This window comes from Podarcis melisellensis (genome assembly GCF_964234715.1).
Source record: "Podarcis melisellensis genome assembly, chromosome: 16".
Classification (NCBI taxonomy): domain Eukaryota; kingdom Metazoa; phylum Chordata; class Lepidosauria; order Squamata; family Lacertidae; genus Podarcis; species Podarcis melisellensis.
The window spans coordinates 4,228,094-4,247,300 of record NC_138533.1 but is presented as its reverse complement, the minus strand read 5'-3'; the positions used below and the strand labels follow the sequence as shown (position 1 = coordinate 4,247,300).

The 19,207-nt window shown below is 43.7% G+C and overlaps 1 long non-coding RNA gene across 1 annotated transcript in view; it reads right to left on the bottom strand.

Moving 5' to 3' along the window:
* Positions 1 to 19,207, bottom strand: part of LOC309358749 — a 129,280-nt gene that overhangs the window by 2,324 nt on the left and 107,749 nt on the right. Inside the window, exon 2 of the long non-coding RNA XR_014163553.1 lies at positions 17,257 to 18,775. This is a non-coding gene — a long non-coding RNA (uncharacterized lncRNA). The remainder of the gene's footprint in view (positions 1 to 17,256; positions 18,776 to 19,207) is intronic.

Sequence of the window (19,207 nt, the reverse complement as noted above, 5' to 3'; positions counted from 1 at the left end):
GGACTAACTGGAGTGGCTGAACAGCAAAAAAGAGGAGAGGAGGAGACTGGCGTGGAGACCCCATGCTATAAGCACCTGAAAGACCATAAGGATTTTAAGGACCTAAAGGATCCTAAGGCTAGATTTAGGACGAAGAGACATAGTGGGGGTGGCATGCCTTTATGACCCTTTGAGGGTGAACCTCTGGGCTAGTTTTTGATCTATTGAACGGAGTTAAGCGACGAGGCCACCGGAGAGTTTATTGGGTCATCGGACTCAGAATAATCTGACTTGTTCCATAGAGGTCATTAGCCAGTCCCACCACCGTACCGCAAGCGGGGCCCAGGATTGTTGCTATCAAAGGGTTAAAAGAGTAGCAGAAACGCTCTAATCACTGAGCAGCTGGAGGTCATTAGGCTTCCAGGAACATGAGTCTGTATAAATAGTCCCCCTGTTTGTTTGTTCTCCCCCTTCTCCCTTTTGGGTGTGTGTTTTTGCTGAGATGTGTGGTTCGTCGCCAGGATTGTTTTTTTGGTGTTTTGTAAATAAACCTTATTTTTTGATTTACAAACCGCATGCTCCAGGACTCTTTTTTGGGAAGATGCTGCCTCTCCTGCCCTTCTTAGCTGCTGCGCGAAATCCTCTGCCGTGGTGAGACTTTTAAAGAAGGAAGTGCACTGGGCATTTACATTAAACTAATTAAAGTTTAATGGGACAGGTTATGGATGTTTGTACGTCAAGAAGGAGATAAGGAGAGCAGTTCAGAGTGATTTATGCAAGGACTGGAGTGAAGACAGAAGCGGTTGCCGACAACGAAAGCCTCCAAAGCAGCTTGAGTCCTGCAACGTGCCTAGAAAAGTTTTAAAGAGGCACTGCGCAGTTTGTACTCGCTGGAAGACGTCTGATTCCTCAAGGAGCCACCTCAGCAGCTGGGAGACGGTCTACAGGTGTGTGAGTATCGTTCCTAAGCCCCAGGGAGGATGGCAGAGTCCCAGGAAAGTTTTACTGTCCCGTTTACGCGACTCAATGGGAAAAATTGGCAAGATTGGAAGGCTAGAGTAAGGGTTTGGTTGCAAGCAAAAGAGTTGTGGAGCTGTACTGAAGCACCGCCTTTACAGGCAGCTGCAGACGCGTCTGCAGAAGCCAAAGCAGCAGCAGCAGCTTCACAGAAACGCGACAGGAAAGCCCAAGGTCTACTAGTTTTGGCAGTGGGACCAGAGCAAATGCCTTATGTTTCTGAGTTAAAGAACACGCATGAGGTCTGGACGGTTCTGCAGCGGTTAAATTCCAGAAACACTGCGGGGGCCAAGATCCATGCTACAAGATGTTTGTTTGATTTGCGTCTCCAACCGGGAGCGTGTGTGAAAGAACATATTGCCAAAATGGTGTCTGCCTTTAATCAACTAAGACAGCTGGGCATTCCCTTCTCTATGGAGCAGCAGTCATACATATTGTTGTCTTCTCTTGATAAAAGCTATGAGACTCTAGCTCTAACTTTGGAAGCTATGCCTTCAACTGAATTAACCCTTGAATACATTTCTTCTCGGCTTGCGGATGAACAGGATAAAAGGCAAAGAGAAAGAGGTTTGTCTTTAAAGGGGAGTTATGCTGTGCCTAAGAGTGTTGATGCTGAGTTTGAGCACACAGTAAATGCTTTTGCAGCTAGACACTGTTTTCGCTGTGGTTCCCCTTCCCATCTAATCAGGAATTGCACACGTGAACCTGGTCAAGACAGCAACAAGGCCGTTACCCCTAGTTACCAGACAAGGAGTTCCAGGGGACGTCGAAGAAGAGGAGGAGGTCGTGGCTACTCCCACAGCACACAGCACATGGCTTCAGCAATGGCGTTGATGCAAGGGCGTGGCCAAGGCAGCAATCTACGCTGGTTGATCGACAGTGGTGCATCTCACCACCTGGTGGCGCCATCTAGTGTACGTTTGCAGAATTGCAGACATTTGCAAACCCCTAAAGTTGTGACAATGGCAGATTCAACTAAACGTTCCTTAGAGACTGTAGGCACAGTGTTCTTGAATTGTTTGCAAACAGAAATTGATGCCTACGTGCTAAAGGGACTGAAGGGGTGTATTTTGTCTGTGTCAGAACTTGATAGAAATGGGTTTAAAACTGTGTTTGAAAATGGGGTTTGCACTATTTCAAAGAATAACGTATCTCTTTTGCAGGTGGAATGCAGAAATGGGTTATATTATTTTGAGACAAGTCCAGATGAAGTTGAACAGGTTCATGCTGGTTGTGTGAACACGCCTACCCATAATTCTTGTGTTCATTTATGGCACCGCCGTTTAGGGCATATTAATTTTCAGTATGTTAAAAGGCAACCTGAATTATCAGAAGGGTGCAAATTGAACAAATGTAATAAGTATTTGGATTGTACTGCATGCAAAAGTGCGAAGGTTCATAGATGCAGCTATCCCAGTTCAGATAGGAAATCTGACAAAGTATTCCAACTTGTGCATATGGACCTATGTGGCCCAATGCCTGTTGCTAGCATGGGAGGTTCGAAGTATGCACTGTGTCTCTCGGATGACAAAACAAAGGTTACATGGTTTTTTCCTCTCAAAACAAAAGCAGATACTGCAGAAACAGTTAAAAATTGGGTTCATGCGGTAGAACTTGAATTCGGTACTAGAGTACTTGCTTTTCAGACAGACAGAGGGTCAGAATTTACCGGGTCTGTATTGCAGAATTTCTTTAAGAAAAAGGGAATTAAGCATCGTCTGTCTACACCTTATTCCCCCCAAGAAGGAGGCGTGGCCGAACGTAAAAATAGGGTTCTGCAAGAGTTGGCAAACTCTATGTTGTTTGATGCTAAACTTCCTCAGAGTTACTGGGCGGAAGCCTGGCAGGCGGCTACTCATATTCTGAACCGAGTATATAATTCGGTAATTGATACTACGCCTTATTTTGCTTTATATGGGAAGAAGCCCAAAGTTAATTACTTTCGGGTGTTTGGATCTCAAGCCTATGTACTTATCCCAAAAGCGTTAAGGAAAAAGGGAAGTCCAAGGGCTAGGAAACTCATCTTTTGCGGGTACGAACCACATGCCAAATCTTGGAGGTTTGTGGACCCAGGTGGGGATACTACAAGAGTGGTCCTCAGTAGGAGCGCTGATTTTTGTGAGCAGTCCGGATGGACTCACTTACACGCTAACCCTGACATTTTGAGAGATGATTTAGGCATTCATGCTGAGAAAGAAAGTCCAGAGAGTGATGAGCCAGAAAGGGATGGTGCACATGGTTCAGATGCAGATTCTGATCAGGCACGAGGTTCTTCTCCTAAGGTAGAAAAGCCAGAATCTAGGAGTGCTCCAACTTCGCCAGTCAGTAGGCCTAGCAGACAGCAAAAGCAAAGCAGGTCACCTGCAACACCAAGCCCAAGGGAGGTATCTAAACGGAGGTCTTTATCCCTAGGGGCGCGTCCAGACATAAAGTCTGAGACAGATTCTGACAGCCAACGGTCAGAGGGGGCACAAGAGGAGCAATTGCGCAGGTCAAAACGCGCCACGAAGGGCAAGCCGCCAGAGCGGTTTAAGGTGACAAGTTGAATTGAATTGATCTTTATTACGGCCATTGGCCCGTCACACAACAGTTTCCCATACCACCATAATGTACTTGAACCTCCAAATTTAAAACCGCCAAAACTTACAAAAAAAAAAACAGACAAGAACCAAGCAAAACAAAAACAGAAGACCAACATCATACATTACAACAAATTTGTAGCATAAACATCGCCCTCTGCTCATAAATTGATAGAAGACATCAATGGTGATATCACCTAATTACATCCTAAAACATAGATCATGGTTTAAAGGGATTATCCGAGCCACACAGGAGTCCGTTTCTCTTCTTTAGGGATAGGACGCTGATCAAGAATCTGGCAACCATGAGTGATCTTAGGGGGTCATCATCATTTAATAGATATCTCAATTTGGCTTCAGTCGTATCATCGGCAATTCCCTTAAGATATTGAGCAAGAAACTTGCTCCTGGCCGATAAGTGAAAAGCACAATCAAGAATTATGTGATGCAACGATTCTGGTGCCCCACAATTACAATCACATAAGAGCGATATCTGTCCATTGGAGAATCTATTTCTCAGCACGTTCGATGGGAAGGTGTTGAATCTTGCCTTTACAAAGGCATATCTATGAGCTGAGGAAGTTAAAGAATTCAAATAGTTTGGGAGCCTTAAGAGGGGTAATAAACCAAGATTTAGAGGTGAGCAGGTACCATTGCCCAAGATCATTTTCTGCTGCAAGTCCATCTCCTCTAGCTTACAGGTTACTGTTCTTTTAGCTGGAACTATATCCTGCTCTAGTAATTTGGATGGGGAGATTCCCATTGCCATTATTTTCAGCTGTAATTTTTTTACCCATGGGCTCTGGAAATCATCTCTCCACATACATTGTATCAAGTACAAGTTTGGGAGATTATGCCATAGAGATAACCAGTGACAAAGTATGTGCTTCCACAGAGCATTTTCCAGGGATACAATATTAAGTTCCATGCGTAACGCTGTATTACTTACACAGTTGGGCAGTTTCAATATCCCTCTTAAAAACTGATTTTGAATGACCTCCAGGTGAGATAGGTTGGCAAAAGTCCCCCAAATTGAGATGGCATAAGCAATCGTCGGGATCACCTTGGCCTTGAAGACTTTCAACGCCGATGGGATATGAAGAGCCCCATCGGTGAAGAAGAATCGCAAGATCGCCAAGGAGATAGATTTGGCTCTATTTGTAACATAAGCTACATGGGCCTTCCATCTGAGGTTATGTTGTAACCAGACTCCCAAATATTGGAATCTATAGACTTGTTCTATGACTCTCCCATCAATTCTCCAATTATGGAGTTTCCGGCTCTTTGAGAAAATCAGGATCTTAGATTTTCCATAATTAATTGTAAGGGAATTTGCGTGACAGTATGATCCAAAAATTTTTAGGGCCCTCCTGAGACCTACTCTAGAAAAAGAAAGAATGACTGCGTCATCCGCATATAGTAACAAGGGGCAGCGATAAAGTGCTAGGCGGGGTGCATGAATCCTTTCTTGGGCCTCTATCAGGGGAGTCCTCATGTCACTTATGAACAAATTGAACAGGAGTGGAGCCAATATACAACCCTGTCGGACACCTCTGTTAATGGGAATTGAATTCGTGAGATCACCCTCCGGGGTGAATCTCACTCTGGCCGCTGAGTTCTCATGGAGTTTGATTATTAGCCAGAGAAGCCTTCTGTCGATGCCCCAGCGGGTGAGTTTTTCCCAGAGGATGCTCCTGGGGATACTATCGAATGCTGCCTTCAGGTCAATGAATGCCACACAGAGTTGGCCACCTTTTGGGGTGGAATATTTCCAGGCAAGATGCTGTAAAAATTAGAATATGATTAATTGTTGACTGTTTTGGGCGGAATCCGGCTTGTTCGGGCCCAATTAATTTTTTCTCTTCGGCCCATTGGATTAGTCTGTTCAACAGGGAGCGGGCATACAGTTTCCCCACTATTGAGAGCAGGCTGATGTTCCTGTAGTTCCCCGGGTCATCTGGTGAGCCCTTTTTGTGGATTGGAACGATAACAGCGTCCTTCCATACTTCCGGAATCATTCCAGAGTTGTTAACTGCATCGAAGATGTTCGCCAGGACCTTGGCCCACCAGTCTGCGTGGTATTTTATAGCTTCTGCTGGGATCAGGTCTGGCCCAGGCGCTTTCCCTGTTTTAAGGTTGACGATCAAGTCATGGATGTCTTCCGGATCGGTAGGGGGCCAGAGGGGAAGCTGATCTTGAAATTCGTCTCTTGTGTTGACGATACAGTCAGTTGTGGCAAAGTAATTTTTTAAATAAGATTCCCAAACCGGGGCGGGAATAATAGTTAAAGGGTATCTTTTAGTTCTTTTATTTACCAGGAGCCAAAATTGTCCGGTGTTCCGTGATGATGAGGCTTCTATAATTGCCCGCCATTGATTCGCTTGCCATTCCAGTCTGGCACCCTTTTGAATTTGCTTGTAGGCCGATTTTGCTTGGAAATATTCTTTTGGCAAGACCGTTGCCCCAGAGGCTTTATACTCTTTGTAGATGTTACCAAGAAGTTGTCTAGCCTGTTTACAAGCACTGTTGAACCACAATGCACCTGTCTTCCTTTGTGTTCGATTTATTATATGCGTCGGGACAGAGAAAAAAGACGTTAGATCTTCCGACAGATTCGAGAATAGTCTTAGGGTTTGGTCGTAATCATGATAATCCTCAATTAATCCTGAATATGCTTGTTTTAGTCCTTGTTGTAAATATGCTGAGAATTTTTGAGCATGAAGTTCGGACCATTTTACACTTTTGACTTGCAGTGCTGGGTTCGTAATCAAATGTGTTGGATGTCTGTCTCCATCTGGGGTCCAGTCTATAGTCATTGTGGCGACCAACGGTAGGTGGTCGCTCAGTTGAATATTTTCAACTTTAAAATGGGAAAATTTGGGGAATATATCATGAGATACCAGCATATAATCCAGGACACTGTTTGCAGAGGGGCTTATGTATGTGAACTCACCCGGTATGTCAGGTGGGCAGTTCCCGTTTAGAATCACTAAGTTTAGACGTAGTACCAATTGGTAAAGAAGGGTTCCTGCTTCATTTACCCTTTTGTCTTTGGAGAGTCTTGGATTGTGGAGGGAGAGGTCATTAATGAATTCAGGGGTTATCCACCATTTGGCTTTGGTTAAGGACTCCCAGTTTGTTGCAATGCGAGCATTGAAATCCCCTGCTATAACATTGGGTATATTGGGGTGTTTGGAGTGACAAAGAATAAGATGTTCCTCCAGGATTCCCCATTTATTGTATAAGTCAGCAATGTTGCCTCCAGGAGGAAGATAAACATTTGTTATAGCAAGTTCAAAGTTTTTCCCCGTAATCAGGGCTGTAATTGCAAGGGTGGAAGCATTTACAAGCGTGAGTTTTGCCCGTATTTTCAAGGAAATTGCTATGACTAATCCTCCACTAGGCCGGCCTCCTTTAGTGGACGGGCATGCTGGTGATGATATAGCATCAAACCCATTAATATTTACTCTCCCCTCTTCCCATGTTTCCTGCAGGAGAATTACTTGGTGTGAGTTTATTAGTTTTACAAAGTCTGGGTCGAATTTTTTCCCCTTCCAACCTGCTATGTTCCAGCTTAAAAGGGAGAACGGGGGAGAGTTTGGCTGAGGTTTGGGTAGTCACAATGGAGAAGGGGGGAAAGCTGATCTTGGTGGGTTGTCAAATTTAAAGAAGTCAGTAATTTTCCTTTGACTAATGGTAGATGACTTCTCTCCTTTTGGCGCAGGTGTGCCTCTTGAGCTATTGTGAATATAGATAATATTTGATGTTTTTAGCTGTCGGGCCCAACTAGGCCCTGAAGAGGCTCCTGCCAAGTCCGCTGGAGCTGTCCTCTTTGGGGATCTAACCGATCCACTTGTGATCATTTGGTTTATATGTCCTGCTGGGTCTTCAGTCCACTCTGTGGTGACTCGCGGCACTGTGGTGTCTTCCTCACATGATTGTTGGATTTTTGGTGGAGAAGCCTTACTTGAGGTGGCCACTACCGTCTCAGGACGTGGATGGTCTTCGATGTATGTTGATTCCAAGTCCGGCATGGAGGGGTGAAGGGACAACGATTTATCCAGGGGGGTGTTATCCTGAGTTCCATTCTTGGATCGGTTAATCACAGAGGGAACAGATAAGTCTATTAAAAGCAGGGATGAGTTACCAGCGTGAAGGGGAGGAGAAGAGTCTGCCTCCAGCAGTGGGACCTTCCCATCTACTGCAGAGGGCACCTTATATGCTGGGTATTGGGGAATTGTTGTTTCCACCTCCATGGGGCATGGCACCGCTAAATTAGAGTGGGTATCATTCGTAGGAACTCCGTTGCAGGCGATCCTTAGGAGCTGAAGTTTAAGTAAATCCAGCCTATTTATAATATCTTGTTGTTCCATCGCTGGTAACTCTCCAAAGGAGGCGATAAGCTCTCTTTCCTCCTGGGGTGTCAAAGAGTTACTGGCACACTCGTAGTGTTTGGTTGTAGGAGTGGAGTTACTATGAGACTGGCCCAGACATGGAGTGTACAGCTCAGCCCTCTTTTGTGGTTCAGGGCGGGAGGGTTGTACCGTCTCCTTGGTTAATCCCTCTGATAGGAGGGGTCTAATTTTGGAATCCATGAAAACTCTCGTTGGAAAAATACCAAGATTATTCAAAAAAACTTTTTGCTTAATAATAAGAGAGGGGATTTTTGCAGAGTGGAAAGCCAGCATCACTCTCTGATATCTGTTCTGGCTAACTAAGGGAAGCACAGCACAAAGATCTATTTGTGATGCCTCGAGTTTTAGAAGCCATCTGAGGTGCTCTTTAGTCCCATGTAGCGTTGTCCAACTTAGGTCCCTTCCCCGGAAGGTTAGGGAAATCTTCCTTGGATGTAGAATCAGGGATTGGCGATTCAGTGCGGGGTTGAGATTGTATTTGCAGTTCTTCATACAATCGGTGTTTGGTGGAGCTTTCTGCCGGCGCAATGGAACATCTACTGCCCCCTCTTGGGCTGTCTTGGTCGGCTGGTGATCCAGTTTTTGCTGAAGACTATGCAGCTGAGAGGATAGGCCATCAATTCTCTTAAATATACAGTTTAGAGTTCTAATTATTAGATGGAGTTGCTCGCATCCTGTGCAGTCCGATTCGGCTACCAATTCCTCCTTTGGATAGGGACCATCCCCATTTGTGTTACCATTAGCGTTTCCAATTTGTAACGTCTCAGGGGCCTCATCTTCTGATGTTGTTTCAAGGGCAGTTAGAGGATCGAAACGATTTTGAGTTGCTATTGAGTAGGTACATTCTTTGGGGCCTCTCCCTCCTTTAGGTGAACCCTTCCTTAATTGCTTAGGCCTTGGAGAGGATAATGCCTCGTCAGAGTCTCTTGGACGTTTTCCATGGCCCATAAATCAATTTTGCAGGAGCTGGGGAGCTCCTTAAATCCTTTAGTCTTCCTCACAAGAATACTACCACTTCCAGGAGAGTGGTGCCATAAAATTACTCACAGTAAGGCAGTCAGTTCAAGCCTCTTCCTTCCCCTTTTCCTTGTTCCTAGGATTTTTGAGACAGCTCGGTTCCAGCAGTCGGGCAAAATTCACTTCGTAGTGTGCAATAAACTAAAAGCTAAAGGAAAGAGCTGGTCGACAGGGCAGAGGATTTATGCCCAGGAGAACCTTTCACTTATCTCTCCCAGTTAGGGAGGCGGCGGCAGCCGTGGCGGCAAGTCCGGGCGTCGGAGCCACCCAGATAAAAAGAAAACAAAGATAAAACAAGTAGCGGGATACTAAAAGATACTAAAAGACAGCCAGCACAGCCAGCAGATCATTAAAACTCACGGATAAAAACAAGGGAGGATAAAAACCGCATAAAACCACTTAAAACTTTGATAAGAGTAAGCGAAATTACTCAGAGACTACCTTCGCCGCCATCTTCACGCCATCTAAGGTGACAAGTGTATACGTAAATATGGCACAGTGTGAGCCAGAAAGCTATATGGAAGTACAACAGCTTCCAAGCTCAGAAGCCGTAAAGTGGCAGGAAGCAATGGAAAAAGAGATGGCTTCAATGAAGTCTCTCGGTGTGTTTACAAGTACAGAGCTTCCGAAAGGGCAACAAGCTGTAGGTTGTCGATGGGTATATCGTTTAAAGCCCACAACTACTGAAGAGTTGCAATATAAAGCCCGGCTAGTTGCAAAAGGGTTTTCGCAGCGCAAAGGTGTTCACTATTCTCAAATCTATGCCCCTACTTCAAGATCGGAGTCATTAAGAATGCTTCTAGCCTCTTCAGCTAAGAAGGGAAATAAGCTGTTTCATTTTGATGTCAATGTGGCTTATTTAAATGCAGACTTACAGGAGGAAGTCTATATGACACCACCACCAGGTTTTGAAGGAGACAAGCCAAACCAGGTCTGGCGCCTACACAAATCCATTTATGGGTTGAAACAGTCCGCCCGTAATTGGAATTCCTGCTTAAACGATGCTCTAGAGAGCATGGGGTTCAGAAAGAGCGCAGCAGATGCGTGTCTTTATCTAAAAGGCTCGGGATGTGAACAAGAAGCAGTTTTGATATTTGTTGACGATTTATTATACAGTGGAAAGGATGATAAACTTGCACAACAATTTGCCACAAAGCTTGGAGAAAGGTTTCAGATAAAATCACTAGGCAATGTATCTGTTTATCTAGGAGTTAAAATTCAGCAAGATGAAAATGGTAACTATTGGCTTAGCCAAGAAGCTAAAATCCAGCAGTTGCTGGAAAGGTTTAAAATGAACAACTGTGCTGGTGTTAAAACCCCAATGGAGTTAAGTTACACAAAGGATGCTCAAACTGAGCAAAAGGCAGAGTTCTGTAATCCCGGGGTTTACCAGTCAGCGATAGGCAGTCTACTCCACATTGCACAGTGGACTCGGCCTGATATAACATATGCTGTCAACATGCTGTGTAGACAAGCTGAAAAACCATCAATGCATGCTTGGCAAGGAGTAAAAAGAGTTTTAAGGTATCTCCAAACTACCAAAAGCTTTCGCTTAAAACTATCAGCAGAGGGCAGCACACAACTTGAATGTTGGTCCGACAGCAGTTGGGCAGATGCTGGACCAGATAGAAAATCAGTGTCAGGAATGGCGATAAAATTTGGAAATGCACTAATTGGTTGGAGATCAAGAAAACAATCACTTATAGCTTTAAGTTCAACTGAATCTGAGTTCAATGCGTTATCAGATATATGTAGAGAACTGGAATTTTATAAGCAACTGGTACAAGAATTGTTTGGAGAATGTTCCCTACCTATCAGAGTGTGGGAAGACAATCAACCTTGTATTAAACTAGCTAAATCAGGTCAATTCAAGGCGCACACAAAACACTTGGATATCCGTTATCAAAATGTATGCCAAAGTGTAAAACAAGGTTTAATTGAACTAAAGTATTGTCCAAGCCAAGAAAATCTCGCAGACGGTTTTACAAAAGCTTTGAGTCCGCAATCTCATAAATGTTTCTGTTCAGGTTTAAATTTGTATTAAGGTTGGTACAGCTCAGTGTTACGAGCGAGAGGGGGTGTTGCTATCAAAGGGTTAAAAGAGTAGCAGAAACGCTCTAATCACTGAGCAGCTGGAGGTCATTAGGCTTCCAGGAACATGAGTCTGTATAAATAGTCCCCCTGTTTGTTTGTTCTCCCCCTTCTCCCTTTTGGGTGTGTGTTTTTGCTGAGATGTGTGATTCGTCGCCAGGATTGTTTTTTTGGTGTTTTGTAAATAAACCTTATTTTTTGATTTACAAACCGCATGCTCCAGGACTCTTTTTTGGGAAGATGCTGCCTCTCCTGCCCTTCTTAGCTGCTGCGCGAAATCCTCTGCCGTGGTGAGACTTTTAAAGAAGGAAGTGCACTGGGCATTTACATTAAACTAATTAAAGTTTAATGGGACAAGGATAAAGTTTATTGGTGCCCCTCCTCCGGGTTTTCTTTTGGGGCCTATCTTTTGGGGCCTATCTGGGGCTACTCTCTCCCGATATACTCCCTTGTGTTTCTCCTTTTTTAAGATTTGGGGTCTAGGGAAGGGGGGGAAAATTTGTGATAGTTGTGGGTCTGCGGAAGAAGAGAGTTAATAAAGATGTGGAAGGATGGGAAAGAAGTGAAAAGAGGGGGTGGTACCCCTGGGGATAGGAAATCATCTCGCCAGGAAGAAATTAAAGACCTAGATAATTTATGGGCAAGAATAAAGGAGGAATTTAAGCAAAATGAGTTATATATGGAAAACAAATTGGGAGAAGTACAGGAGATGATTGATAAGAGGATTGAGGGTGCGGTTGGAGAACTTACAACTAAGATCCAAGAGTTATCTGCTGAGTCCAAAATAATCGAGGAATCTAATAAAAAACTGCAGAAAGAGATGAGAGAACAGAAAAAGGAATCAGTTAGAATGAAAGAGGAATTAAGAGAAATAAATATATCACAAGATAAGATCTGGGACAATCTGGCCATGGCAGAAATGTGACAAAAACAGCTTCACCTCAAATTTAGGGGGGTAGCTGAGGAAAAAAATGAAGATATTAAAGGGAAAATGATTAATGAACTTTCCAGGTGGCTGGGCATAAAGGAGGAAGAGGTGGCCATGACAGTGGAGAATATATTTAGATTGACAAAACCCCCACATCTAAAAGTAAATAGATTCTTGGGGGATTGTTTAGTGATTCTTAACTCTTTGGAGATGAGAAATTTGATCTTAAGGACAAGCTACCACAATAAATTAAGAATTGACGGCAGGCCTATTGTGATTTACAAAGAAATACCAGTTAGGTTACTGCGCAAAAGAGAAGGGTACAAACATTTGGTGGCAGTCCTGAAGAGGAATGGCATCCAATTTAGATGGGAATTTCCAGAGGGGATCACCTTCTTCTATAAAGACAAAAAATTCAGACTGTCGGACCTGCAGGAGGTGGAGAAATTTATGAGAAGGTATGAAAAGGATCTTGGGAAGGTAGAGACTAGAGTGAGAACTAGAGAGATGGGAGAGGAGGAAGAGAGAGAGAGAGGGCAGGAGAGAGGGTTGAGGAAAGAGGAGAAGGTGGTGGAATCAGGAGATGAAGAAGATGAGGCCGCAGTGGGGAGAGAGGCGGTAGAAGAGGAGGAGCCCTCGGGAAGCAAAGGCGCAAGCTTATAATTTAAGAGCCTGATTAGAGAGTTTTTCTTACTTTTAAATAATAGCCGATACATTAAAACTTTTGTCTTGGAACGTGAATGGGTTGAACGAAAGGGTTAAGAGGAATAAAATCGAGAAAGCTTTGAAAAATAAGAAATATGATGTGATTTGTTTTCAGGAGACCCATATTGCTAAGAAACATAAGCTTATTCTTGTGAATAAAAGACTGGGAGTAGAGTTTGTCAACTCGGAGACAAATAAGAAAAAGGGGGTGGTGATATATGTCAAAGAAAAGTGGGCCCCTGTATTGACCTGTAAAGATGATGAAGGGAGAATATTGGGAATACAACTAAACTATCGGGGAGAAAAAATCAATGTCGTAACAGTCTATGCACCGAATACAAATAGAATGGAGTTTTTTGAGAAGTTAGAACGTATCTTACTGGAATTGGAAGATCACAAATTGATTCTCTTGGGTGATATGAATGGAGTACCGGCACCAGAGATTGATAGAAGCGAAAAGAAGGGGAGGGTAGACAGAGGGAAACTCCCGAAATCCTTTAAGGACATGGTTGAGAACTTAGCATTAATTGATATATGGAGGTATAAAAACCCGTATGAAAAACAGTTCACTTATTATTCAGAGCCCCACCAGAGCTGGGGCAGAATCGATCAGATTTGGGTATCAAGTACAATTCCGTTGAGTGTAATAAAATGCGAAATTCAACCCAGGACACTTTCAGACCATTGCCCCTTAGCCTTGGAAATAAAAAATGTAGCAAAAGGACAGTACAGATGGAGGATGAACGATTATTTATTAGAAATTGATGAGGTAGTAGAAAGGGCTAGAAGTACTCTGAAAGATTATCTTGATTTAAATTTAAATGGAGATACCCCTATAGATATAACCTGGGATGCTGGGAAGGCGGTTCTCAGGGGTTTCCTAATACAACAAAACAGCTATAGAAGGAAAATTAGGGAACAAAAGAAAGAACATATTATCACCCAGTTAAGAGAATGTGAGAGGAAACTAACTATAAATCCAGCAGATAAAGAGAGTATTCAAGTGTCTAAAGTATTACAGTCCCAATACTCGGCCCTATTAAACCAGGAGGTAGAATGGAAAATTAAAATTATGAGGCAGAAATATTTTGAATCTGCAAATAAGATGGGGAGGTTATTGGCGTGGCAGTTAAGAAAAAGGAATAAACAAAATGTGATTAATAAACTTACAAAGGAGGATAATACGACTGAAGACGCAGCTGAGATAGAAAGAAGGTTCATCCAGTTTTTTGGAAAATTATATGAAAAAGGAGAGGAAAATAATACAGAAATAAGAAACTATTTGGACAGAAATGGGGGGAAATACCTAACAGAAGACGACAATCTGCAACTCAATAAAAAAATCACTATAGAGGAGGTGAAGGAGGCCATTAATAGGATGAAACCTGGCAAGGCGCCTGGGCCGGATGGTTTGTCATCAAAGTATTATAAAACGTTAGGGGAGTATCTAGCACCGGTGCTTACAGATGTTATTAACAACATCCTTCAAGGAGGAAGGGCTCCCGACTCCTGGAGGGAGGCATTTATTACTTTAATACCAAAAACGGAAAAAGATAAAACAGACATAAGAAATTTCAGGCCAATCTCGCTACTCAATAGCGATTATAAGATCTTTGCGGACATCATGGCTAATAGATTAAAGAAACATTTAAAGAAATATATTCATAAAGATCAAGCTGGTTTCTTACCAAACAGGCAGCAGAAAGATAATGTCCGTCACATTTTGAATATTATTGAGTATTTAGATATGAGGACAGATATCCCGGCAGCCCTGATGTTTATCGACGCCGAGAAGGCCTTCGATAATGTTTCGTGGGAGTTTTTATTACAATGTATGAAAACAGCAGGAATAGAAGGACCCTACTTGGATGGCATTAAGACTATATACTCTGAACAACGGGCCAGGTTGATTATTAACAATAACTTATCTAATTCCTTCCCGATCATGAAGGGGACAAGACAGGGCTGTCCCCTGTCACCCCTGCTTTTCATTATGGTTTTGGAGGTTATAACAAATAAACTGAGGGAAACGGCAACCGTAAGTGGGATAAAAATAGGACAAAAGGAATTCAAATTAAAGGCGTATGCCGATGACCTGGTCCTGTCGTTGGAGAACCCCTTGGAGAGCGCTAGCTGTGCAATAAACCTGTTAGAGGATTTTGGTAAGTTATCAGGATTTAAACTTAATAAGAAAAAAACTAAAATCTTAGTAAAAAATTTGGATCCACAGGCAAAAATTACCCTAGAGCAAAGGACTGGAATACAGGTTGTGAATAAGATAAAATATTTGGGAATTTGGTTATCACCGAAAAATATAAACCTAATGGAAGATAACTACAATAAGACATGGCAGGGAATTAAGAAGGATTTAGATACCTGGCACAGATTAAAACTATCTTGGACAGGAAGGATGGCTGCGATAAAGATGTGTGTTCTCCCGAAGTTATTGTTTTTATTTCAGAATATTCCAATAATTAAAGGCACCACTTGTTTCAGGAACTGGCAAAAAACCCTGGCTAAGTTCATATGGCAGGGAAAAAGAGCCAGAGTGAAGTTCAAATACCTTACGGACTCGAGAGATAGGGGAGGCTTTGCCGTTCCGAATATAAAGCTTTACTATGAGGCCGCCTGTCTCTGTTGGATAAAAGAATGGGCCATCTTAAAGAACACAGACATGTTGGACTTAGAGGGCTTTGATATAAGATTCGGATGGCACGCCTATTTGTGGCAGGAGAAAGGGAAGGTGCACCGGGGTTTCTCTAATCACATTATCAGAGGTCCATTACTTGAAGTTTGGAATAGATACAAGCAAATGATTGAAAAGGGTACACCTTGGTGGCTCTCCCCGATTGATATTGTTAAAATTAAAAAATTGAATATGACAGGCGAAAGGTGGACATATGAAGACTTATTAGTTAAAACGGAAGATGAATGGAAAATTAGGCCCTATGAGGAGCTGAAGGATAAAATTAAGGAGTGGTTACACTTTCACCAAATCAATGCGCTGTGGAGAGACCATAAAAAATCAGGGATGAGCGATAAAAAATCAAAGTACCAAGTGGAAATTCTAGAAAGCAATAACAAACTCCTCTCTAAAATGTACAAACAGCTACTGGAGTGGGACACCAAGGGGGAGGTGGTGAAGGGTGCGATGGTAAAATGGGATAAGGATCTTGGGCATAAGGTGGATTATACTAAATGGCAAACATTGTGGAAAAAGGGCGTGAGGTTCACGGCTTGTGTAACCCTCCGAGAAAACTTAGAAAAAATGATACATCGTTGGTATTTGACCCCGGCTAGGTTAGGCAAGATGTATAGGAATGTCGATAATCGTTGTTGGAGATGTAAGGATAAGGTGGGAACCTTTTTCCACATCTGGTGGTCTTGTGACGTCATTAAAGGATTCTGGGGACAAATTTATGAGGAGTTGAAAAAGATTTTGAAATATAATTTCCCCAAAGTCCCTGAGGTGTTCTTGCTGGGTATGATAGAGGATGAAATAAATCACGTAGACCAAACCCTCTTTCAATATGCCACCACAGCGGCGAGGATTTTAATTGCACAGAAGTGGAAATCCCCCGAAATACCTTCGGTTGGAGATTGGCAAGTGAAACTGTCCCAGTACATAGAATTAGCAAATTTAACACAAAGAATTAGGAATCATAAAATGGCTAAATTAAAAAATGATTGGAATAAATTTCTAAATTATATTAAGAGCAACTTGGGAATTAACATTATTACAGTAGATAATGGTTAATACTTACGGCATTATGAATAATTTTTTAACAACTGCAGAAACTATACATGATTATGTAACCCTAAGCTGAGTGGGCTGGAGGTTTTACCATTATGCAGACTATATTTTTTTTTTGTATAATTTGTGTGCTTCACACAGTATATTTTATATTTTGTATGTCAGATATTTCGATACTTTGTATCTATAAGTGTGTATCTATTTTGTGGTTTATTTTCTTTTGTTGATTGTTGTCATTTTTAGAAAAAGTTGTGCTCAATAAAGTTTTTTTTGAAGGAAAAAAAAAAAAAGATTCACAAAATGTTTATGGGTATCCGCCCCCCTGCGTCCCCCCAGGAAAAAAGCACTGCCCATAGTCAATCACTTCCTACCTTCCCTGGTCTGTGAATCAATTTAAAGGTAAATGGACCCCTGACTGTTGAGTCCTGTAGAGGACGACTCTGGGGTTGCAGCACTCATCTCGCTTTCAGACCGAGGGAGCCGGCCTTTTTCCGCAGACAGTTTTTCCGGGTCAGTGACCAGCATGACTAAGCCACTTCTGGCGAACTAGAGCAGCGCACATAAACACCGTTTACCTTCCCGTCGGAGCAGTACCTATTTATCTACTTGCACTTGATGTGCTTTCAAACTGCTAGGTTGGCAGGAGCAGGGACCGAGCAACGGGAGCTCACCCCATTGTGGGGATTCGAACCGCCGATGTTCCGATCGGCAAGCCCTAGGCTCTGTGGTTTAGACCACAGCGCCACTCACATCACGAATCGATTTACTTACCAAAAGCTGAAGAAGCTGAGCAGCCGAAGAGAGGAGATCGTCAAAAGCACTGGTGGAAAAGCCCTACGCGCTGAGCCCTTTTATACCATTTCTCTCTGCTCTTGGAGCAAATACTTTGGTGCAGCATCACTAATTTGGCTAAGTATGGGCCACCTCCACTTTTTGGGCTGAACATTCCTCGCCACTGAGACTCCAACCGACTGCAATGTCATGTGTTCCAATAAATTAGTGGCCTGTCAGCCTCCTCCTTCTCCCAAGGCACCGCTTTGCTTTCTTTTAACTCGGCTTCACCTTGGGTAATGTTCTTTGCGTTCCTTTTAACAGAATTTGGGGCATTTTCTTGACCCAACCCTCCTTATGACCTATGACTTGGCACCTACGAACACACTGGACGTTGCAATCACAGGTGAATCACATTTTCTCCCTCAAAGGACACTGGCCCCTCCAGATTGCTGAGGGTGCTGGGAATCAGAGCTCTGAGCGGGAGCACTGGCCAAGAAGAAGGGTTTGGATTTGATATCCCTCTTTATCCCTACCCGAAGGAGTCTCAAAGCGGCTAACATTCTCCTTTCCCTTCCTCCCCACAACAAACACTCTGTGTGGTGAGTGGGGCTGAGAGACTTCAGAGAAGTGTGACTAGCCCAAGGTCACCCAGCAGCTGCAGGTGGAGGAGCGGGGAAGCGAACCCGGTTCAGCAGATTACTAGTCTACTGCTCTTAACCACTACACCACACTGGCCAAAGCTTTGCAAAGCAAGCCAGGACAGCAGCCATGAATGGAGCACCCCAGAAGAAGGGGGGGAATGGGCCCCATGGAGCTCCCATGCTGCACACCTGATCTTTCAAACATAGGTCAACCAGATCCAGAACAGGTCACACACACACAGCCAACCTGCAAGTTGGGAGCAATAGATCCCAATTCTTCACCCTCATCTGTTTCCACCCACAAAAGTGCCCAGCTGCCCCTTCCTCCCTCCCTCCCTCCCTCCCTCCCTCCCTCCCTCCCTCCCTTCCTTCCTTCCTTCCTTCCTTTTTTCTTTCTTTCTTTCACACACGTATTTATTTACAAGATGTTACAACCAGCTTTCCCTCTCTGACCCCGGACGGTTTCTTTGCTTACGAAGCCCTTGCTGCGCCAAAGTCTGCAAGGCAAGAGTTCTCTTGCAATTCTCTTGCAATGGAGTCCTGCAACTCTTCCTCAAAGGCCTCAGCTCCAATGCTTCTCTCCAGAGTGCTCTACGCTCTCTGCCCTTTCCCACTCTGAAGGCTGTACCCTGAGCCCCTTTCCTACCCACCTGACTGTGCCACTTCTGCCCAGCAACACTGCCAAGGCAGTCACAAAGTGCCTTGCAGCTGCATCGTGAGGAATCAGCTCTTGAATGGCTTTCCTTAACATACACTGGTTTCCCGTGTGTACGTTTCCTTCAGATCCTCTTTTTATCTTCACAAGAGTCCCATGGGGTAGTCCACGTATCAGAGGGGCCTCCTGGCTTTGTAGAGGAGGGAAGACACTCCAGTCCCTGACACAGACAAGAAATAACAATAATTTATTATTTGTACCCCACCCATCTGGCTGGGTTTCCCCAGCCACTCTGGGCGGCTTCCACGAAGACCAAAAATACACTAAGATGTGTATTTCCCTGAAATACTTCCCTGAACAGGGCTGCCTTCATATGTCTTCTGAATGTCAGGTAGTTTTTTATTTCTTTACATCTGATGGGAGGGCATTCCACAGGGTGGGCGCCACCACCGAGAAGGCCCTCTGCCTGGTTCCCTGTAGCTTTGCTTCGCGCAATGAGGGAACCGCCAGAAGGCCCTCGGTGCTGGACCTCAGTGTCCAGGCAGAACAATGGGGGTGGAGGCGCTCCTTTAGGTATATTGGGCTGAGGCCATTTAGGGCTTTAAAGGTCAGCACCAACACTTTGAATTGTGCTTGGAAACGTGCTGGGAGC